Raw genomic sequence first — 23,967 nt, 5'->3', positions numbered from 1 at the left:
TACGGCTCCCAAACAGGGTTTTTAGCTGTAGCTGTGTACTTTCCTTTGTTCATGCCAATAGTGTTAACAGGATTGGATTGAATTAAACTTTACTAAGACTGCAGCAGTTAGGATCTTCAAATGCTTTTCTCCAAAGCACTTCTTTCTCATAAGAGAATTGGGAAAAAAAACAAAAGAGGCTTAATGTTTAAGAATTCCCATAAAGGACTTGATTACTGCCACTGAGTGAATCAGCCACACATATCACACTGATCAGCAAAGTTTAAAGCTGGTTGTTTTTTCCTCCAAACTCTTTGAAAGCATGGGTGCCTAAAACAGGTGCTCCAAGTTTGGACAAGTTTGAGATGGATTAAAAGTCCTACATTCAGAGCTCAGATTCAAGTGACATCATGAATAGCTTAAATTAATTACCCACTTCAGTCAGGTTGGATTGTCATATAAAATGCTTTAAATCAAATGAAGCACAGTATTTCAGAGAGAGGTGGCTGTCTTTACCATTCTGTCTCTCTTGGAAGGTGCAAGAAGTGCTGTGGATAATGTGTTGCATGGCTTGTTTCCCCAGGATAAAGCAGCCTTCAGGAGATTACAGCAGCTAGGCTCCTGAACTGCTGATATGCAGCCCAGAGATATGTTATTTCAGGTGCCTGCTACAAGAATATGTTGGAGAAAATGCCTCATGAGGTTGTGTAGTTTAGTGCTGCTGGAGGACTTAGTGTAAGCTGGATGTGAGTGAAACCTCTAGCCAGCTGCAATTTGTGCTGACTTCCACCAGGCTGTAGAAATTCCACAGCAGAGCAAACTCCACTCCAAACTCCAGCTTCCAAATAGGATGTCACAGAAATAAGGTTTACTTGAAAACTATAGCAGTTCTGAAGTGCAGTGAGGAGCCCAGAGGATGCCGAGGTAAAGCTTTTCAAGAGTGCTGTGAGCACAGCTGCTGTGTATGGCACACAGCCAGTGGCCTCACAGCTGGAATTGGGGCACCCTCTGTTTCAGGTGCCAGCTGCTGCACTCAAATACGTGAAATCCTAGTAGGACCTTTCTTCTATCTCTTTTCCAGGGTGGTGTCTGCTGTCTTCACACTACTTCATCATTTTTAGTCAAAACTGGAGAATTCTTAGTTTCTTCCTGGCAGCTGTAGACTGCAGCACTTCCTCCCCTCCCTGCCCCTGGATAATTCCCATGACTGTTACAGGTGCACTGCTCAGGGTGATAAAATAGCTCATTAAACACAGAACTGTTCCCATCACCACTGTGTTCAGGATGCCTTGAATCTTCTGGTTTGTGGCTAACAGTCTGCCAGCTTCCTGGTAGGGAGGAGTATTGATTTCCATACCCACAAAATATCTTGTAGGCAATTTTCCTTTTTAATTATTGTTCAATAATCACAGCTGGATGCAAATAAATTGACGTAATAGTTAAGGCTTCCTAACAGCTCCACTCTCATCTCCTGGGGGCTTTCTTAGCCTCTAGGATTTTTTTTTTTTCCTAAAAATAATCACATGATAATCTAATTACTTTGTTACAGTTCTTCACATAATTAACCTTGCTATTTTCAAACTTGTAGAAATTAGATGGAACATACCTATATTAATGCTATAATGATAGAACACTGTATTAATCTGAAGAGCTTATCTTTCTTAAAGTTACTTCTGAGATTTTGTTTAATTTTGTTGTTGTTGTTGTTGTTGCTATGTTCACTAAGCATCTTCCCAGCCACTGACAAATAAAAATAACATTTACCTGATTTTTACTATACATCAGGAAAAACATAAGTGGGATGAAGAGCAGGAAGGACCAGACACAGGAGTCTATGCTATTTTAAATGGGAATGTGTTTCATAGAATCTACTAGTGTGAAACAAATGTTGATGGGCCTGAAGTGTGGAGTGGAAAAAAAATGTGCTGCAAATTCAGTGTCTTGTCATAGTTTGTAGGCTAAGTAATTCCTTACCTATTTCCTTTACCAATATAGGAATTATTGAATTCTGTTTTTCTGTTGTCATTTCATACAGATAAAGAACTGCATCAAAATCTCCTCAGAATAGATGTAAATTTAGTCATTGTTCATCAGTATGTTATGAGTAGTCTTGGAAAGCTAATTTCCTGGTAACAGTTCCTGAATATTTCAGTTTTTCTGCAGGTTTGTGTTTGGTGAGTGGGTGGGTTGGAGACCCACTGATGGGCTTGCATGAGCAGAGCTTCAGGCAAGCAAATTCCATAAGGTGTGTGAAATGTTGACTGGGAAATATCTGCTTTAAATTCTCACCATATTTTCTAAAATTTAGTAATCAAATTCAGGATCAAGGAGTATGATAAAAATTAATTATCTGAATACTTGGCATGCCTCTACAAATAGCAGTAGAGAGATACCACTCTGGTGGCTCACAAAATGTTGAAAAATAATATTTTTTAATTTTATTTTCACATAGAGTGTTTCAAGGAAAAGTCAGAAGGGAATATAGCTCTTTTTTATGCAGGATAAAATTTACTTTTGAAAGAGAACTAAACTTAGTTAATTTTGCTAACCTACATTCAGTATTTAAAGTCTTAACATTTTTCATATGAACTAGATGTTTTGGGGGTTTTCTCCTATTATATTCACAATAGAAAATATATTACTGTTGTAGATAAGTAATGTAATAGTTGGCTCTCACAATTAAGAGGCTATTATATATTATATAGATATTATATATTATATTACTCTATATTATATAGATATATATAATAATATAAATTATATATATAAATATATAATATATATTATATAATATATATAAATATATAAATAATATAAATAATAATATATACTATATATTATATAGATATTATATAGATGCATAGTAATGTTATTGTAATATGTCATTCCATAGCGTCTCTCCCTCCCCTCCTTGTAATAGCTGTAATAGTCAAGACATTTAGAGGACTTTTAGAGGCTTGTTACCAGGAGATGCGGCCTCCAATCGAGATGTAAAACTTCCTCTCCACCAATGGATGGCAGAGACAGAGTTGACTGACAAAACTTTCAGGAGAGCTGATAATAGGAAAGGCAGAGCATCCATTTTGTAGATGAGCCATGTGGCCAGCAGCCACAAGGGGGCTCCCAGCACTGTGATTTTTCCTCATTTAGTCCTTTTGTTCTATTTTTTGTTAAGGTTTAATAAGCCTTTAAGATTTTAAAAAGTGAGCGGTCCTTTCCCACATTACCTTCTGTGAGGAACCCACCCTACTGTTGTGGATAATTTCCACAAAATGTCTGTGGATGATAACAGAGCTCTGCCCCAGTTCTGCTTGTCTCCAGTGCAGCTTCTGTGCGCAGTCAAGGCGCCACAGGAGCTGGGGCAGTACCAGCAGTTCCTGCTTTTCCAGCAGTGGCACTGGGAAGCACCATTCTCCTTTCAGGGCCTCCTATATTTCCATGAAATTTCCATTATGATTTTTCAGAAGATGCAGCTTGAGGCTTTCAGTTGAACGGGTTAAAATGGATGTTTCGGGTGCCAGCCCATGGGCAGCAGAGGCTGGAGAGCCACAAGGGCCCCATCCCGTGTCATCCCTGCAGCCGCTGCTCTGAGCAGCTCCAGCGCCAGTGGAAATGCAGCTCTGCTACAGCAGCTGCACTCCAGCAGCTCTCAGGCAGCTCAAACCTGCACATCCACAGAGCACAGCATCCACAGCATGGAACTGAATGTAACTAACTACAGAAACTGTTAGAATTGAAAATTTGCCTAGCCAAATTAAAATGAAAAGATAAAATATTTATTTTGCAATCAAATTCTATCTAGCCAGCCCCAAGGAAAGAACAGAGCCGAGCCCGGGGTCGGCCCTGGGTGTGCAACAAAGAGGTCAGCCTCAGCAGAGGTTTTCCTCTATGCCCACACACCTCCATCCTGGCACAGGCGGTTTTTATAGGGAAAATTCCACCTGAGGCCAAGATTTTGGCAGTCAGTCTTTTCTTCAATTCAAAGTCCATAGGTTAATAAGATTTTCTTTTTTGGTGATGAAGAAGAACAATTCAGTGTCAGGAGTTGTTGAATCCCTTGATGAAGTTTACAGAACGCTGCATTCACATGGATCTGCCAGAGGATATCCATGATATCCATCCCGGGTCGTTCACACGATGATCAGCGCCTGGGGTCCCCCCCCAACCCTGTATCTCTCCAGACATGGCCCATCCTTTGGCTGAGCCATGTCCTTTTACATATAAATTGGGTTTAAACATGCACCAGGTTTCGCCTGCAAGGGTTGGGGGGGACCTCCCAATACAAACATGTATACTCCAACAAATATTCAATATCACATATATCATACAAGAAATGGCATGAATTATATCTACTACACATAACAAAACTAACTGGCATGGAGAAGAATGTGCAAAGTCCATGACAGAAGTTGAAAGGGGATGGTTTTCCCCACTTTAACTTCTCTAAAAGCTGCTGTTATGTATGATTATAATTTGTGCCAATGAAATATTGTTGTATTGAATCAAGGGAAATATGATTTGGCATGTATAATATTTAGTTATTACAAAATACACACACCAGCACTGTGAGCTGTCCCCCCCCCCCCCACACATATTCGGTTACACCAGAGCCAGCTTTTCTTGGACAATGCCTCATTTACAATCCAATACATGTGGCTGGTCTGGAGATGGGCTGTCCCAAAAGGTGATACGGGAACACCTGGGAGCTGATCATGCTGGTAGCGACCCAAGATTGGGATCACTGGAGCCCTCTGGCTTATACATCTGAGTTCTACCATCAGGAAAAATCGTCCACACCTGGACCTAGATTATTCAGCCCCCGGCTCGGAGAAGAGAACTTTATGAATATGTGGGACTCTGAAGAGGAAAAAAAGGTGGATGGCTGAAATCCTGGCCTCAGGCAGAAAATTTCTTATAAGAACTGGCGGGCCCAGGAGGGTGGTGTGTGTGTCCAGGGGAACCTCTGCCGAGAGGCTCCTTCCTGTCACGCACCCAGCACCGAACCCGGGCTCAGTGCTGTCCTTTTCCTTGTGGCTGGCTCAGAGAGAATTTGATCCTAAATAAATTTTTCATTATTTCATTTTTAATTTGGCTGGACTAATTTTAATTTATAACACTGCTATGAATATTATCTGTGGAAGAACTGAAAGCTAGTTTAGGCCTAAATTGAGAGCATCTCTGTGTGGATGGAGAACCTTTCTTGATTTTACTTCATTTTAGTAAAAGTGCATAAGATAAAATGACAGTTGAAGGGAAATATAAATTCACTCTTTCTTTAGTATTTCATGTTCTTAATCCAAAACTTTTTACATGAATACCTGACAAGTCTTTATGATGAAAAAATAAATTTCCAAAGTTCTTTTGCCACTAGCTACCAGGTATTTAAATCTTTGCCTTTTGTGAGGAAAACTCTGTTGATAAATGCCATCTTCCATATAATAGACTCTGCCTTAGCAGGTGTGTGGACCCATCTGTATGGGTGTATGTATTTTCTGCTGAGAGCATACCCTGTGTGTGGGTTATGGACATGGCAGTGCAGTCACTCTGCTTGGGACCCTGAGGGTGCAAACAGCAAAACATGCCCTCTGTTTCTCTGCTGATATGTTTTGCCTAATAAATTGCATCAATCACCTTCAATCACCTCCTTGTTCTTTCAAGATGTACTTCTCTTTACTGCCTTTAAACATTTCTTTATTCATTTGAGGACTTTCTTGCTCTATACCAGTTGGTTTTTTTGAGGCTTTTTTGGCTAAGGCTCTGTCAAATGCCTTTGAGTATACAAATACAGCCTGGATTTCTGTTGTCAGTATACCTGATATATTGATACCTGTAGAAAATACTTTGATAGATAATAAGGCAAAACTTCCTTCCCAAAATCTGTTTCTGGAAATGCCAATTTGGCTATAAAGAGACTCATTCTATTATTTAAAACTGTTTTCACCAACTTACTTGGCTTTCTGGTTCATGATTGCCCAGAACTCCTTTGGGATCAAAGCAAATTTAAGCCAGAAGTCAAACAACACCATTGGCAGTTAAGTCTTCAGTTTCTTCTGCTGTAGGCAGTTATCATATGGTGCTGGTGACTTGTTGCTGCTCATTTGCTCATCAGAGAATTCTTTTAGAGTGTCTTCTGTCATTAAGTTTGATTTGAGATAGACTCTCTTGCGTACTGCTATAGAGAGAGGAGATACCAGAGTAGGAGACTTTCCAGTCTCCTCTACCAGAAATGCACACAGGATTTTTTTTCCATCTATGGCTTTTTGTTCACTAAGTTCTTCTTCTATATCTTCATCATTTTCACCCTACAGATTCCCATCAGAATTCTTTCATCTGTGTTTTTTGTGACTTTCTAAAGCTGTTCCTCAATTTTTTTTTTAATGTGTCCTGGTTTAGGGCAAATTTTGGAGGGAATCTCCAAACTAGAAAGAAAATCCAAGTGGCCCCTCTCACAACTGGTTAGGGAAAAGATTTCGTTGGAGGGAAGTGGAAAAAAACTGTTTATTTAACAGGCAAAGCATTCACCAGTGCAAAAAATGAACAATATTAAATAATAAAATCTCTTGCCACCCCGAAGTGATGACAAACTCAGAAAGTCCCCTCTGAGGGCTGTGGCTCAGCTCTCTCAGTCTCTTATCAGTCCCTCTGGAAATGCTGCAGCCCACGCCCGGCCCAGCTGGCCACAGGTGAGAGCTGCCAGTGTTCTTCTGTGTGTTTGGTCCAGAGCAGGTTCAAACAGTTCCAAGAAAAAGAAAAGCCATAGTCCAGGGATATTCTCTGCCTCAGCCAGCTAAAATCCAACTAAAAAGCAAAGGAGAACTCTGTCCTGCTATCTCTCTGTCTGCAGACAACACTGTCCAGGAGAGGGATGTGGTGTGGGAGAGCAAGTGCAGTTTCTGGTAACAAAGTCTGCGCTCCTTCTCTCCCCACCTTTGGCCTTGGAACCAGTCTTAAAGGTGCAAAACTTATTTCAGATGAATGGGGATAAAATTCAGCATCATAAATTCACCCTAGGACATCATGTCATTTATATTGTATCTGCTGAGCTTATGGCCCCTTCTGGTTTATTCATCTGGACATGGAACCACTTACTTTGCTGTTCAGTAACACTGGGTTCTTCAGGCTTCTTCTAAGTTTCTAGTAGGAGAGATTTATTTGTAAATGAAGTTGTCTATAATATCCTTCCTGATGCCTTTAGGAATTTTACTTGTTTAAAAACGAAAAAAGGAAAACCTGGTCCTGGCACTTCTTCGAGTACAGCCAAGAGTTGCTTCCACCTCTCTGAGTTTCCTAGATGTCCATGAAATTCTGGTTCCAGGCAACATGTCCCAATATGTTTGCCACTCTGCACTGGGGATAAGTGAAGCCATCCCATCACCATATTGTTGCACAGTTGAAATATAGCCGTAATAGAATTTTTCTTCTTCTTGCCCAGAATATCAGTTTTGTGGGATCACAGCTTATTAAACTGATTAGAGGGCTTGGCCAGTTAGTTTTAAACTACTCTTTAACATATGATTCCACTTACTACTTGGTACAGTTTACTGCACCTTTGCTATATTCTTTGATTTTCATGTTCTATGGGTTCTGATTATTTTCTTTTCCACTAGGCATCCTGCATATTTATTATTCCCATATTTAATGTTGTCAGTTCAAAGTGTGTAGGGCAGCAAGGCAGGCAACCAGGTTCCCCATCTTACTGCTTACATGGCTGCAGAAAAACATGTATAAGTTGTTTTCAATCTTTGTAGAGCTATTTCTTTTATGTAGAACTGTTACTTTTCTTTGCTGTTTCCTATTTGATTATTTCTAGCTTTCATCCTATCTTTTATATAAATCATTTTGACTTCCCCAGAGAGCTTTTCTGCACCCATCAGCATTCTTCTATTTCTCTGTTTCAGCAATTTTGCACAAAGCTGGCCCTGTTCCTGGCAGGTGAATTATCTGGCATTGTAGGCTGCAACTTGTAACTAAGGTTCCTGACCCAAGCGTGTAGTTACCTTTCATGAGGAGGATTTCTCATGAACACCATTTCCAGCTGGGGTCAGGACCCTCCTTCCATCCAAGAGGAGCTGATGGCCTGGAAGTGTTGTCTGCTGGGCATTGTGCTGACAGCATCAGCCCCCAGGGAGCTGCTGTTGCTGCATCTGTTGAGCAGTGCAGGATATTCTTTACACTTTGGAGTTTTTAGTTTCCCAGTCGGACGGGCAGCCTTTCTCAATTCATCCTGTCAGTGCTGGCTAGTGGACTGCTGCTTGTTTCCTTACTGGAGTTCAGATTGACCAAGACACAAACTTTCCCCCACTATTTCTAGCAGTTGTTTTGCAGGCTGAAAGTATGTATCTACTAGATTGACTTTCCACAAAACAACACTAATTTTTATGGCAGAAGTGGGGCTGAAGAATCCCAGGCAGAGCTCTTCACACACACTGATGTGTTTGATGTGTTCTTGACTTTCATAGTGTCTTTGGTTATATGCCTGTTACACAGAAGGGCACCTCAGCAAGTGGCTCTCCTATGTTTTCTCTTAAGTATGTTGTGCTGTTAAACAGCTTCTTTGTGAAGCCCTTCAGATTGCATCAACCATGTGATTCTGGTATGGCTACCTGATCTGACAGGACAGTGCTTGGGTGCACTGAGTAGAGCTTATTGCCTGCATTTGGTATATTTGTATTGAGAGTCACTCTACTGGAAGTAAACCACGGAAGAGGGGTTAGTTCCAGAGTCCTAAAGTCATTGTCGGTAACAGGAGGTTTGTACTATCAGACAGAAAACACCAATTTTCTAATTTCAGAAGAAGTAACTTTGGTCTTGATGAAAAATAATAAAATCCTGCAGAACATGGTTCATTAAAATACAGTTCAGTCTGGGATTACTGGTGAGGTTTGCCACCTGTGTGCCCTCCTGCTTGCCTAAGTGGATTGTGGATCGTACAAGTGCATCAGGAAACAGCTTACAGGGACGCGTATTTTAATACACAGAGTTGAACATCTGCCTCTCGTAATCAGTCACTGTCCCATTCAAAAATAATTTCTGGCACTCAGTCAACCAAAAATACCTGAGAACAACCTGGTGGATGCTTCAGTAGGAGTTTGTGAGTGGAAAGAAACCAGTTGGATTCACACAAAATACAGTTCACTGGTAAAGTCTCACTGTTGTTGTTGGTACAGACCTTCTCATGTTTCTCACTCTAATTTGGCATTAATGAGCTCTTACAAACATGGCCTCTGTATTTATACAACTGTTTCTTACTTGTTTCTACCCATCTGTCTTAGACCACACTGGAGTTTTGTGTTTGCTTTTCTTTGTTAAGAGAGAAGCAGCTGGCCAGGGCATGTACAGGCACATACAGCTGTATACATGTTTCTGAATTAGTATCTGCTCGATGAACACCTGGAAGGAATCCCTCTGTTCCCCTCATGTGTTTGAAGTCTTACAGTTTGTTTGGCTATACAAATCAGTCTGATTTCGTACTTCCGTTCTTTTGCATTTAATTTTTTTTATGCTTTCTTTAGGCATTTCAGAAAAATGTCTGCTCTCACAGACATTAAAATTTGAAACAAAGTTATAAATGTAAAATTCTTGAGAAATCATTAAAAGTATCAACCATTGGGTACCAAACTGCCTGCACCAAGACCCCATAACATGCCCTGTGAGTATTTCTTGGATTTTAGCTCTGGTTTTGACCACTTTAATTGCACATTTGGAAATGGAAATACTTGATCTGTTTAAAATGAATGTTAAAAATATTTGCAGTTTTCAATATTGGAAAAATAGCTTTAAAACTTGAGCAATTGGATTTTTTATTGTCTGATAGTCACAAGTCTTCTAACCTTTTAGAGTCAGATTTCAGGTATCATTTTTGCAAGCTAATGCAGTTGTGTGTTGTAAATAAGCAGACGTTGAAGATAGTTACAAATAACGTTTAAAAAGTCACCAACAAAAGCACTCAACAAACTTAAAATAGGTTTGTTTTCTTCCTGTTTGTTTTTCCCTGTTTTTGCTGTTCACAGCCTTACAGGCAGCATTCCTCCTGTCAGAGGCTGAGCACAGAACAAACCCCATAAAGAAAAACCCAAATGCTCAGGTCTCAAGATTTATCTGGTGCTGCTTAATTCAATGTATGAATTTACTGTGGCTGGAGTAGCAAGGTGTTCCCCTGCAGCCAGCAGCCTCGTGGGGAAATGCTCCTGCTGTGGCACAGGAGGGCAGTTCTGCTCCTGAGCTGCAGACAGAGCTGCTCCAGGCACGGGGAGCTCTGTTCCCAAACCCCCAGGCACCGTGGGCAGCTCAGCCTGGGGCAGTTAGCTGGGAGAGCAGCTGGGAGGATGCTGCTGGTGACCCGAAATGCTACCTAAAACGTATCAGAAAACTTGAACCCAGCCTTCTGTCTCTTACAGTGAAATGTTTGTAACCCACATGTTTAATGGGAATAATTCCCTCACAGTAAAAATCAAATCCAGCAGTACAAATAAATCCAGCAGCTAGCTTAAAAACAGTCAAGTCCAACTAGATGAGGAGACAGGCAGGGTTCATGCTTTATTTACCTTAATAGATTTTTGAAGCTAAGTCCTGTGCAGCTGTTTGAAAATTTATGGAATTCATTTCTAAAGCAAACCACTTGGATGATAGACATGGCTGTGATTCCAGTTGTGCCTGTGCCAGGAAAGCTTTTGGTTTTGTACTGTGAACACTCTTTAATAACAGGTCCTGTATTTAGCCTTTTGGCTTCTGAAGCAAATTACTCCCTTCTTGATATGCAGCTGATGGTGATGCAGCCTCATGATTTAGCTTTCAGATTGTAGTTGTCCCTGGCTGTTCATGTCTTTGCTGCCTGCACAGCGAGGCCTGGCAGTGGCACAGCACAGCTGAAGGAGATGCTCTGATTGCAGCACAGTGTCACCAACTGCACCTCTGCTGCTGTGCCCAGCACGAAAACGTTATCAGTGTGATTGTCTCTTGTACACAGATGGCCTTTTAAAATGTGCTTAAACTCCTGATAGATTTCCAAATATTTCCAACTGACAGCCTCCTTACAAATATCAATTTCGGGGAATGGAAGCCAACATTTCCATAATCATGTTTGGTCGGTCACACAACCATAATGTTTGATTATAATGAGGAAAACTGGCTGTGCTAAGACACAAGCATTAATTGGAAGTAAATGCCAAAAAATATGTTTTTGTAATGAATGCGTGGGTATTTAAGTAGTTTCCCATCACTTTAATATAAAAAATGTGCTGGGATGTGCCAACTGACGTGGTAATCTTGGCTAATATCAGGGAAGTTGCACACAGTCAATGGCTTTAAGCAGCACTGTTGCTTTGCACACTTCTCAGGATCTGGGCATTTTAGCAGCAATTGCTTGCTGCCTTTTACAACCTTGGCAGCAAGTGCCAAAGTGAATGCAGTTTTTGTCTAGGGAAAGCACTGTCCTATAATTACAAGGCACACTTGAGGACACCACTCACGATAGCTGAATAAGGACCTACATTTTACTGGGCCCTGATTTGGCTCCACTGAGAGCCCAGCTCAGTAATATTTGCCTGCCTGTGGGGACTGCTATGCAGAGTAGAATATAGCATTTACACAACTAAAGCTGAAGGGGGACCTTATTGCATATTCACTGGTTTGTTTGCAGTACTCTGGTTAGACATTGTGCCATGGCACAGCAGTGTTTGAGGCATGAGGTAAAGCAAAGCAGGGCTGTGAGAGCCACTTCCATCTGTGTGCTTCGGCTCTGAGAGGTTCAAAATGACACTTAGGCTTGTTACAAAGCCAAGCTATTGAGAAGCCATTCATGGTCCTGTAATACTGTTCCTATCTCATGGCAAGTCATGTGCACCTCCACCCATTAATGTTTTCTTTTCCATTATACTGTTGGCATGACAAAGCAGGGAAGTGTTGCCAGAGCTATACTCCAGATCTTTTATCTGTGTCTAGAAACTGGCTCACACTGGCCATGGGAGTGTTTTAGACAGTATTTCCACCCTGTCTTACTGTCCATCTATGATTCGTTCGAAGACTGCCAGATCTTAAATATTTTGCTCCTGTAGATTTTTTGTTTTCTCTTGAGTTTGTGCCTATTACATTTCCCTTGCTTTTTAAGTGGAAAATACTTAGTTTTTCCAGAGAGTTTGAGAATATATCTTTCTAATATTTTTCTGTATTACCGTGTTATTTTCCTTCTTTGTGAAAGAAGGTTCTGCCTCAAAAGCCCCCAGAAGCTTTGGCTGCCATTTAATTTCTGTGTTTTCTTTCCTTTTGTGGGAGGTTTTAAAGGTATTTTTTGTAGGGGAGAAAAAAATGAAGGAAAACTGATCTTGAGGGAGAAAGTATTTTGCTGTGAGCAGTCAAGGAAGTAAATTATTTTCTGTTCAAGAACCTCATCAGGTCTTAATTGACATTATGGGTAGATACATGTCACTCTAAGGAAGCCTAGTCATGCTCCTCTTTGAAAAAAGTTGCAACCCCTGACACTATTAAAGTGCACGACAGATTATTTTTCAATAAAAATAGCTGTATTTTCTTTCAAGGTGACCAGGTAAGTAGCTGATTTCTTTTTTCTGTCTACCTTGTGTAGATGTATCATACTGCAGTGTTGTAATTGATGAAAATTAGGCCTAGTACTTCTTCCTTCCTTAAAGTATGTCCACAGTCAGTGTTTTCAATCTGTAGCTTATACATAAGTCTAATGTGAGATTATCTGAGAGAAAATCTGATGCCTAAATGCACAGAATTTTGGAAAATGCCTTAAGATATGGAACAAATTTCAAATGAGGTCTCTGTGCTCAATGCCTTTACAAGAACAAAAAGAGTCAAAGGATACAAAGAAAATGTGACTTGAAGTCTGATAAAAGATATAAAACAACACAAAAGAAGGACCAAATGGTTAATTTTCACTGAGGACAGAGATCACTGGCATGTCCCAGGGAGATCTATCACCCACTCATAGTCTCAGGCAAGTGTATCAGGAATGAGGAGGTATTGCTTAAGTCATGGCATTGTTTGTGGTAATAAAAGTTAAAGTGGCTGTGAAGAGGTATAGTGGGATCTCAAAATAACAGGTGATTAAGGAATCAAATGATAAATGAAGCTCAGTGTTGAAAATGGAGATTACTGTACATTGTAGAAGCCACTCCTGATGTGTACATGTAACAAGAAGGGCACTGAAGTGGTAGTTACTACTTTGAGGTAGTTTTGGATAATTGTGTGATTGCATTACTTCAGTGCTCAGAGTCCACATCTCAGATGCAGTCTTGGCACTCTCCCCTCTCAGAAAGATAGATGAGGAGCCCAACAAGGCTTATTGAATTTTTGAAGCTGTTCCATACAAGGAATGACAAAGAAGACAAGTCTTCATCTTAAGGGAGAGAAAACTGTAGTGGTATGAAATAGAGAGCCTGTAAAATAATAAATAGAAAATAGTGAGAAGGCAAGGATTAGTAAATGTTTTTTTGTAGTGGGGATAATACTGGGAACTGGGTTTTAAAACAGAAATAGTCTTTTTTCCCCAGACCCATCATTACCTTGTGTGACTTGTTGCTCAAAAATGTGGATACTAGAAATATAGCTAGATTAAATACAGTATTATAAAGGCAAGTTTGTGAAAGGAAATCTTGTAAGAAGCTGTAAAATATGAAGATACCACATCTGGCTCAGGTTGTTTGAAGGGTTTGCTAAAGGAAAGATGAAATAGTCTTGCAGTGGTTGATATTCTTCTCCTAAACCATCATTGTCAGAAATTGTGTGCTGAACTGCAGAACCGTTTGGCTGACCAAGACAGCAGAGTTATGTTGTCAGTGATACATGATAACAGTGGCTGAAAAAACCCAAACTCTCCTACTGTACACAGATTAAAATAAGAATTATATTTGTGCTGTAGACTTTTACATAACTGAAGTGTTTGGCTGACAACAGGGGCAGTGCTGTTCTGAACTGCCTGACTCGTTTGAGCTATCTTTTTCTCATTTGTAGGTGTAGAATTATTCACTGCCTTTCTCCAAAGCCTAGTGGCCTGTGATCTCAGTTACAGTTCAGGTTCCCCTGGAGACTGGGCTTGGAAGGCCCTCTGTATAAAGCAAAGGACTCGCTTCTGTCTTGAATCTGGTGAGCTGTGGAAAGCTGCATGACCTGCACCTGTCAGCCTGCACAATGTGGCAAAACAGCTCCTGCCCTCACTCCAGCTCCTCTGCCTGTGTAGGAGCTGTGCTGCTCTAGCAGAGACCTTTATGCCTGGAATGGAAATGAAAAAATTTTTCTTCTCCACAGAGCACCTTTTAGTTTTGTGGCAATGCTGCAATGAGCTTGGCTGTGTTCTTTCCTTTGCCAAGCACTCCAGCAGGTTGTGATTGCTCTGATGCTCAGGCCAGAGCTGTTGATTTCCCTGGGAGCAGTGAGGTATGCAAAGGGATGTGTTTCCATGGCCCTTGCTAGTGAGCAGATGGGCTGCTGCTTCTCACAGTAATTGGACTACTTCAGTCAACTGTGGCTTCATTCCATCGACTTTGAGTCTGCAGCTCACAAAGAGAAAGTTTACCGTGACCAGGTGCTGTAGGCAGTGTGGCTATTGAGATATTGAGTGGATTTTCTGCTTGTATAGATCTTCCTCTTTGGACATCCAGTAGCCTCAAAGAGTCCATCTGGAGTCCAGAACTCCAGCTTATCCCGATCCTCTTGCAGGTGTCCTACACAGATGGAGATGTCATGGAAGTGCTTTTGAAGCACCCCTCCCTGCCTAAATACCATCATTTCTGTCTTCTCAATGTTGTGCTACTGTAGTTGGGCTCTTGCCAGCCAGAGGAGTCTTGGAAAAGCCAGAATGAGGAGAGAACAAAGACCTAAGGTTTGCATAAATGTTTCCTGTTTGTCTGGAAGCCTGCTATCTGCCCCTCCCACCCAAAGAAGAAACAAACATTCCTATTTTGTAGCAAAACTTCTAAAGGACAAATGATTAATCCATTGGCCATGTATTACTGCTTGTCAGACTGTAACTATGAGACGTTGATCTGTCTTGGAAGGACTGTGAAGAATTCTGTTACATGAGCTGGGAACTGCTGCCTGGATGCATGGAAAACCTTGGGGAGACAGGAAATGTCATTCTGACTAAGCACTCTGTCCTGGTTAACTCCTGCAGTACTTAATGCACAGCTATTCCAAGGTTATATTTGGGGCTGGTTTATAGGAGAGGCCTATCCTTTTGGAACAGCTGCTGTAATTGATTATTTTGTTTCAAGAAAGCCAAGTGAGATGAATGGATAGAGACAGATGAGTCTCTCAGTTGAATTTTTAGTGTTGAATTTTTGTTTATTTGAAAACAAACAAACTGCTCTTAATTATTGGTTTTTTAATGAGCAAAGTGGCTCAGTGATGATGTACAGTGTTTCAAAGCAGCTGTTGTGAAGGCTCTGATGTATAATAGCACAAAAAGGCAGGATGGCAAACAAAGCTGTTAGCTTTCAATAGGATGAAAACTATTGGAAAGATAAGGCTAAAGAAATTGAAAAGGGTGCAGGGAAACACTGAAGTGTTACGAACAAAAGCTTTCTTTTCAGAGGAAAAATGTGGAGGAGCTAGAGGAATGAACATCTGAAGACTTAAAGAAAGGTATCAGAAGAAAAGAGTTGTAGAGTTTAGTTAATGAGGAAAAGTCAATTTTATTAGCATATAATGAAAACTTGATAGTGGGTTACACTGTGGGTTGATTTGCATCCTATGTGCCTTACTGAGATTTCAGTGGGTGTAAATTAGACCAAATACTATGTCCTGATGTTAGCAGGACAAGTTAGTTTGGTTTGATATTTGAAGGCTTTTACTATCCTTGATGAGAACAGCAACTGAAAAGGGGGCTGCTAGCCTCGAGCAGGACAAGAGGTGATTTGAAGGTGCAGAGGGATGTTGAGTTAACAGGACAGAAACAGTACAGTCCAAAAGCTCCGAGTTGAGAACCTGTTGCAGTGGCTGGATGAAAGCAAACAAGGTATTCCTCAAGTCAGGAGTTACTAGAGCCAGAAACAGTAGAGATGGTCACAGTTTGCTGATGGTTATTTGGAGGGTTCAGGTATCTACTGCTAAACTAGAAGACTTCATCTTTTATTCTTTTTATATAGGTGTGTGCTGAAGGCAGGCACAAGGGTTAACGCGTTCATACCAAATCATCACCTGCTGTAAATGTAATTGAGAATGTCACTGCTTCCAAGGAAATGGTACAGATTTATGCCAGTGCAGGTCTGGAACTCAGCCTTTTCTCTACATATTTTTGTCAAATACATAGTATGTAGTTAGACAACAGACTTGGAAAGATAAGTCAGGAAAACACATCAGGATATTAATGTCCTTGTAGGAATGGTATGTATTTTGCCTCTCAGAGAGATATAGGAGGAAAAATGCAGCAAATGAAAAAATTATGTTATTACTGTAGTATTAAAAAACCAGCAGTCTCCATAAAACCTGGAGCTGGATTCCTACCAAAAATCAGAGATGTTGTGGAGCTTGATCTGAAGCTCTGAAAATTATTATGCAGACATTAGTGTAAATCTTGAGGCCAGTATTGGGTGACAGTTTAGTCAACAACAGGTGATAAATCAAAATGAAAGTGCTGTGAGCATATCAGTAAGGCAAAACAATAATATACATTTATCTAGCACTTAACTTTTCAAGATTGTATGGCCATTCAATCACGTAGAAAGTTGCACTGATCTCAGGAGCATGGAAAGAAAGGCCATGCCATGTTTCTAGAGCCTCTGTAGCTATTGAACAAGTTGGTGTTAGACTGGAGGGTTTGGACTAAGGAATTATAGGTACTTTTTAAAAAGTAAGAGAATGAGTACTTTCTTTCTAGGTTTAATAAAAAATAACACATAGTTAGATGTTGAGTAGCCCTTGGAAAACAAAATAGTTGGTGTTTGAGGCTGCAGTAGAGTTGACCAGAATGTTTTAAGAAAATGAATTGGCAAACAACAGATTATGTCTTTCTGAAGAAAAATTACCTGTGCTATTGAAAATAGTTTTAAAGACTTTTAAGGAGCTCCACTAGTGAAGAGCATCCAACATCCTAAGATGCCCAGTGTGTTTGGATACCAGCCCCCTCCTGCCAGGGCTGTAAAATTACATAAATTGTCATCTCTTGGATTTGAGTGACTTTCTGATGTTGCTGGTTGACTTCACTGTGGGAGCAGGGCCTAAGGCCAGCCAAAGTTCTCAGAAAAGAGACCACGTTCAGGATCTGAGCTCTGTGGGGAATTTGTGCATTTGCAGTCTCAGACAAATTTATTTTTGTAGTTGCCATATGTGAGGGTTTTTCATAATTGCCATCTGTGGAATGAAAGGCAGTCCAGGCAAATATTAGAAAATATGGCTATTACAAAAAGTTTTAAGAACTTTATGCAAATTTCCATCTACAGTGGAAGGGCTAGACTCTAATATCAAACATGGTGCCCCTAACAGATTTTTCCTAGGTATGCTGGGATGCCCACACTGTGCCTGAGATTAGAATGTGTTTCAAAAATGGATTATTGGGATATGAAAGAGCCAATGATGAGGAAAATCAGATATTACTGAGCTTTTTTTCTTCACCCTTACTACATGACAATTGGCTTTCAGCATAGTTCTTGGTATTTGTATTTCATAAGGAAAATTGGCAATAAAATAATGACAAAATGTTTTGCCATTAAAAAACTAGTTTTTCTCCTTAAGAAATTCACATCATCAAATTAGGACAGAAAAGTGATCTCTTTACACCCAGTTGCTCAGGGCAACTGGCAAATTTTGACTACATGAAGCATTACCTGAAACAAACCACAGTGACTGCATTCCTGGGAGATTCCCCTGAGGTGCTGTCAGCAGGCACTGGTGGCAGTAAAGTTCTGGTGGTATGCAGGTTAATTCACTCTGCAAATCCTGTTATCAGCTTATCTTCATTTGTTTAAATCCCTGGATTTAGTATCTTTATTTTTTCCCCCATATCCAGATATTGCCTCTTTTCATGTCTCTTTGGGGAGGAGGTAAATGAGATTCGGATACAAGCCATAATTTTTCTGGGAAAATCACCCTGTAGCATTGATTTATATGCAAAATCTTGCCCTGCAGCAGCCTGACAGCTACACAAGGCTAGAAAGACAAAGCCAGCCTACCTCCAGGGTTTATCTCCTTCTTAAATGGTATCTTGATGGTCCTTGTCTCATCTTCAATTCTCAGTGATCCAGGTTTAGGAAGAGCAGTTGGTATGGCTATTCCATTCTCATCTCCAGAGAAACCCAGCAGTGGCCAGGTAAGAAGCTCCCCTGGACAGGGAATATTGAATTTTCTAAGATAAGGGGAGCAGCGAACCCAGCTCCTGGCCAGAGGTGAAGCAGCCCTGGCAGCACTCCACAGTTAGAAAGCCCCTCGTGACTTTAGACTTCTTCAGTACCAAATAGCAGCTGCAGCAGCTTTCCATGGGTTTGGATTAAGGGAATTTTCTTGGAATGCAGTTCAGAGTGCAGAGAGTGTCTGATGTTTTGAAGTGCAGAGTGTTCCTAATGACTCCCATGGAAATCACAATATCAGTTGGTTCTGAAAATTAGGTCCCTGGTCTAAACAGCTGGGCTTGCAGGGAGGGACCAGACTCTCCAACATGCTTTGTGGGATCATTATTATGCAGCAGTTTTGCTGTATCCAAGCTGAGCAATTTTTTCTTCAGTACACAGGATTCTTGCAAAGCAAGGGCTACCTGTGCAGACCAATTGCAATGGAAGATGTAGGGATTTCAGCAAAGGCTAAAACCAAAACTGGTCTCTGCATGTGTTTTTCTAATCTAAGAAAAATCTAAAAGTTTCTCAATTGTCCCTGAGAGCAACACCTCTGTGTTAGTGATGCGTCTCAGACCAACTGAGAGACACTATAAATCTTTATAACTGTAAGTGAAGCAATCAAATTTTAATGGAAAATGTTTCTGTCTTTGGGAAAATGTGATAAATATGCCACTGTGAAGGGGCAGAGAACTCTTGCAGGAAATATTTCATTAAGACTGACTATGAATATTCAATATGCACCTGAAAGCCCACATAGTTATTATATTTTAAATAAATATTTTCTTTTCAAATGTTGTTTGAACTAGTAATCTATCTTCAGATATTCTCAAAACATCATTCATCATACATCTGTCTAAATGCTACCCAGATGCTGCTGAACTAGCTTCTTTTTTAGGTGTATATATTAAAGTATTCCTTTTCACAGAAAGTTTTGAGTGTAAAAATTATATGTCTGCTCATCTTTACATAAATTTCAAAATACCTCTTTCTTTAAAACTATAGTAATTTATACCAGAAATATCATGGAAGTTAGCTGAATAAGTAACTGCAGCTGTCAAATTTTAAGGTGCAAAATCAACATTTTAAATTATACAGGCTACAGCATCAAATGAAACTTGAATGCTCTGCATCACCAGAATGTGTTTCATGTCTTACCACCATTTTTCCAGTTGTGCTTTAGTTGCACACAGACACTAAGATTTGAAAATTCTCACATGCAAATGTTGAATGTGCTGCTTTGTAACAAATACTGAGGACACCAAGGCACCAATTTGTATTGACTCTTCCCATTCTCTGCAGTTTCAAATCAGCTGAAAGGTTACTGCTGTCAGGTCTCTAGCTCAAAATCTCTCCTGGTCTGAGGTTGGAAAACTGCATGGTATTGTTGCTGATGCAGGATTGGAATGAGGGATGTTGTTTGTATGATACTATGAACAGTAAGTGGACTTTGGTGGTGGACATGAGGATCCCCATATAGTCTTAGTTTTTTTAATTAATTCCCTCATTCTAATGTTCTCTGCAGCCTTATCATAAAAGAAAATAAGAACAGGGGATTGGAAAATACTGTGTGGTTAATTATGATCCTCTGCTTCATCAGGACAACATTGTGCAGCTGCTTTTATGAACTTAATCTACACAACTTTAAATAAAAGTGAATTTCATGTTCCACCATCTCTCTTGAAAAGGTGCCTCACTAATGTAATGATGGAATAGCTAAAAACTTATCTGCTGGTGTAGCCCTAATATATGCATGATCAATTCACACACTTTTGTCCTTGGAGGCGTTGTTCTCTGGTCCTGAAGCAGCAGTGCTCTTCCCTCCCTCATGCCCACTGTAGAGTGTTTATGGGCAGAAATATTTTCTTCTATAAGTCCTAGTCTTGCAAAACTGGTGGTAGACAGTAGCTAGACTGAGATGAGCTCAGTGGGTAAAAATGCCACAGTTGCAGGTTCAATCTCTGTGTGGGCCATTCACTTAAGAGTCCTAAGAGTTGGACCTGATGATCCTTGCAGGTCCCTTCCAGCTCAGGGTATTCTGTGGTTTCTGGGATGGAATGCCCTGCTGTCAGTGCCTTTCTCTTCCCCAGCTGTCTTCCACTGCACATTAAACCTTACATGTGAGGATCAAAACTCTGCATATTCTTAATCATGCAATCATTAAAGAGTTTGGGTTGGAAGGGACCTTAAGGACTTTGCAATCTGTGTCCACTGATGTCTGAAGTGATGACATGTCCACTGATGACTGAACTTAGTACTGTGGGCAAGTCACGTAACTGTCTCTGGATCAAACTCTCCTTTGTTGTAAATCCATGAAGCTTTGTATGTTTCATTGCATCTGTGTCAGCTGAAGAATTTATCCAGATTCTTTCTCTGACATATGTCAAGCTGTTAAATGGACTCAGAATTACCTCTCTAGTGTTACAGATTCACAAGGACTTGATTTTGGACTTGAGAAATTAAAACCAGGCTGATAAAAATGATTCTTTGACTCCCACACTACTGCTTTTAAGAATAATGCCGATTTAATATTGAGGAGGTATATACCAATCTGACCCTGAAATGAAAAATAGTGTTGTTACCAGTTAGCACAAATGTGTGTTCAACCATTGTTTAAGAGAAACACAAGATTGGCTACATTTATACTTGTTCCCTTCCACGGCTCTGTCAAGAATGTAATTTCAAAAGCTTTCCCTGTGTAGATGTTCAGTTGTGGGGTTTTGTTCTTTTCTCTAGGCATACAAAGATTTTAGACTACTTCGCTGTTCTGGTTTGGGGCAAATTTGGAAGAAAACCTTCAGAAGGAGCCCCCAGAAAGCAAACCCCCATGGTCCCATCCCCCACCTGGTTTGGGAAGAATTTCCTTGAAGAGAAGTTGAAAAAAACCTGTTTATTTAACAAGCAAAGCACTTCCCAGCACAAAAAAAAAAAAAACAAAAACAAAAAAACAGATGACAAAACTCTTTCACCACTGTCTTGGTTTGAAAAGACAGGAGTCTGTGAAGGAAGGAAAAAGCCTCCTGTGAAATGGAAAAGGTAAACCCCCTCCCTCCAAATTACCACAATTTCAAAATTAAAAGGCTCTCAGGTAAAGATATGGGAATAACAGTTCTTTACTAGGAGAAAAACTAAATAAAAATAATAATAAAAAATGTAATTAGTACAAACAAAACTAGTGATAGAGTCAGAAACCTGACACCCTGAGGAGTCAGGGTGTTGGTAATTGTCCAGTTAAATGGTGGCTGCTCCTCCTGGAGTGGCAGATGAAATGCTGCTGGAGCGGGGATCTGTAGACGGGTGGAGTTTTCTCTGAAGGTCTGGTGATGGAGTAGATGGGCCTGGTCTTCCTCTGAGAATCCAGCAGAGAAGAAAGCTGCTCCTCTGGGAATCCAGTGAAGGGTTGCTCTGGTGTCCCAAAAATGCTGATTTTATGCAGGTAAGGATGCTTGGCTCCTCCCTCTGGGTGGAGCATCTCACAATGGGATGATGGAACTTTACCAGTCATGCAGTGAGTCATTCAATGGTCCATTAACAGAAGATATCTCCCTGGAGGGAGACATTGTTCTTGCAAGAGATAAGAAAACTGTCCAACCTCCAACAGATGGCAAATAGAACACATGCTTATCTTACAAGCACGGACAAGTGCTCTGAAGAGATGACAAATTCAGTAAGGCTCTCCTGGGAGTGGTCGCTCTGTTATGGGTCCCTCGGGTGCTGGTGATGGCTGATGCAGATCACAAAATTCAGGCTCTCGGTGTCTTCCAGGTCCCAGTCTGGAGCAGGTTCGAATGGCTCCAAGAAAAGGGAAAGAAAGACAGTCCAGGGAAAATTCAGACTGCCCAGCTACACTAACTAACAAGCAAAAAGCAAAAGAAAGCACAAGCAGGAGCAAGAGCAAAAGCAAAAAGCAAAAGCCAAATGCAAAAGCAGCACTACACTATGTATAGCATCTGTGTCCAGCAGACTGTGGGGAGTGAGCAGGCTGATAACAAAACAAAAGTTCACTTTTCAGAGCCAGTCTTGAAGGCACAGAACATAATATCCAGCATAAACATAACAGATGACTGGGGACACAAGCATCATAACATCACCCCAGGACACTCCCTTAAAAGAAAAAGTTACTCAAAGTGAAATATTCCTTTAGATCCAGTCACATCTATTCTAGTAAGAAAATGTTTACTTAATAGTTCTTGTTATTATCAGTTTTTTCAACACAATGAAAACCTTTTTTTTTTTTCTTTCTTCAGTACTTTTGTTGATTGAATATTATGTTATTCTAAATTATCATTCTGTCAGCTGGGGGAAAGGCTGTCAGTAAAACAGAGGCATTATACTGGTGTTGCACATGCAAGGTCAGCTGTACATCTCTGAGTGAACTGATGCTGTTGTGATTGGTAACAAGGGGAGATACAAGGTTTTTGAGGTGAGGGAAATGTATTGCTTTGCTTTTCCAAAAGTTACTGTTTGTGGAAGTGTAGCTTGGGGTATAGTGAAGCCTGAAGCTTGCTTTATTCTTTGATGATAGCATCAAGTTTTTAAAAATGCCACATCCAAGCATGAAAAAATGCCCTGTGATGAGTGTATTACTTCAGGTCTTGGGACTTGTTAGGACTCCTTCTCTAAAACATCCCCTTGTGACAGACATAAATCCCCTGGCATGGGAAAGTGGAAAACTGGAAAAAGTACATTTATGTTAATTTTTTTTTCCATGCAGTTCATATGAGCAAGTAGAAGGACTGAGTGCCCCAGCATCCCCTTCCAGCTGTGTATTTCTGACTCCCAAAGGCTTCCCTGGAATGTGAGGGAGCAATGCTGCAGGAGTTGCTAAAAGCCCTAGTTAGAATTGTAATTGATGGATAAGGACATGTGAGGAATCCTCTCCTCACAGGGATGTCAGATACAGTATTTCAGTTACAGTTCCTGTCAGTGTTAGGGCCCCCATTACCCCATTGAATATTGCCTAGAACTCTAGCATTTTTTAGCAGTAAAACGATTTTTCTGCAGCTGCATGGAATTGCAAGGGAATTGACTGCTCAGATTCACCTCTGTCTGCTGCAGCTGCTTCTGCTGGTGGAGGAAATGAGGGCTCAGGGATTGCCTGGCAGAGAAGTGAGCAGGAGAAGGGCTTTTGAAAGCAAGTTTGCCTTCCAGGGAGGATAAGATTTGTAACACGAGCAGCGCCTGAGTGGAAAATCAGGGATAGAAATTCTGGGTAGTTTGACATTATTTAGGGGAGGTAGTTGGTTCTCAACAGCTCCCAGTCCCTTGAACAAAGTTTTAAGGGAAGGAAGGCACTTCAGGATTTGGTAGCAGGAGGTCTGCATGCCTTGAGATGTGAGCATACCTTGCAAGAGGTGCAAATCCTACAAAAATGCAATAGCTGGATTTGAGTGTAATTCTTGGAGGAAGAGCAAATCATAATTTTTAATTGGATGGTAGACAGTTCACTGGCAAATTAAGGTAGGAAAAAATAACAGTCTGCAGGAATAAAAAAAAATGAGAATGTATTCTGCATAAATCTTGGCTTAAGGGAGTCCACTGTAGGAAGAGAACACTGAAGTGGTCATTAGTGTTACTAAAATGTGTCATCAATATTTTCATGTCTTGTTTTTCCTCTTCTTGACATCCCCAGGATTTGCACTGAGCTCAACTGTGGTGCTCAGAGCCAGACACAGACTGGGAGGGTTGGAGGAGGGAGCTCCCA

At 40.6% G+C, this 23,967-nt stretch overlaps 1 long non-coding RNA gene across 1 annotated transcript; it reads right to left on the bottom strand.

The window, feature by feature from the left end:
* Window positions 1–3,738: 3,738 nt before the first annotated feature.
* Window positions 3,739–20,378, bottom strand: LOC146766997 (uncharacterized). The gene is made up of 2 exons (XR_014956246.1): window positions 18,108–20,378; window positions 3,739–13,379 (listed from the first exon to the last, which is right to left on the bottom strand). It is a non-coding gene; the product is annotated as an uncharacterized LOC146766997 (long non-coding RNA).
* Window positions 20,379–23,967: the final 3,589 nt, after the last annotated feature.

The sequence above is a fragment of the Lonchura striata genome, chromosome 6 (assembly GCF_050655825.1).
Source record: "Lonchura striata isolate lonStrDom1 chromosome 6, ASM5065582v1, whole genome shotgun sequence".
In the NCBI taxonomy this organism is placed as follows: Eukaryota; Metazoa; Chordata; class Aves; order Passeriformes; family Estrildidae; genus Lonchura; species Lonchura striata.
The sequence above is the reverse complement of the archived record's forward strand: the minus strand, read 5'-3'. Positions and strand labels throughout refer to the sequence as shown.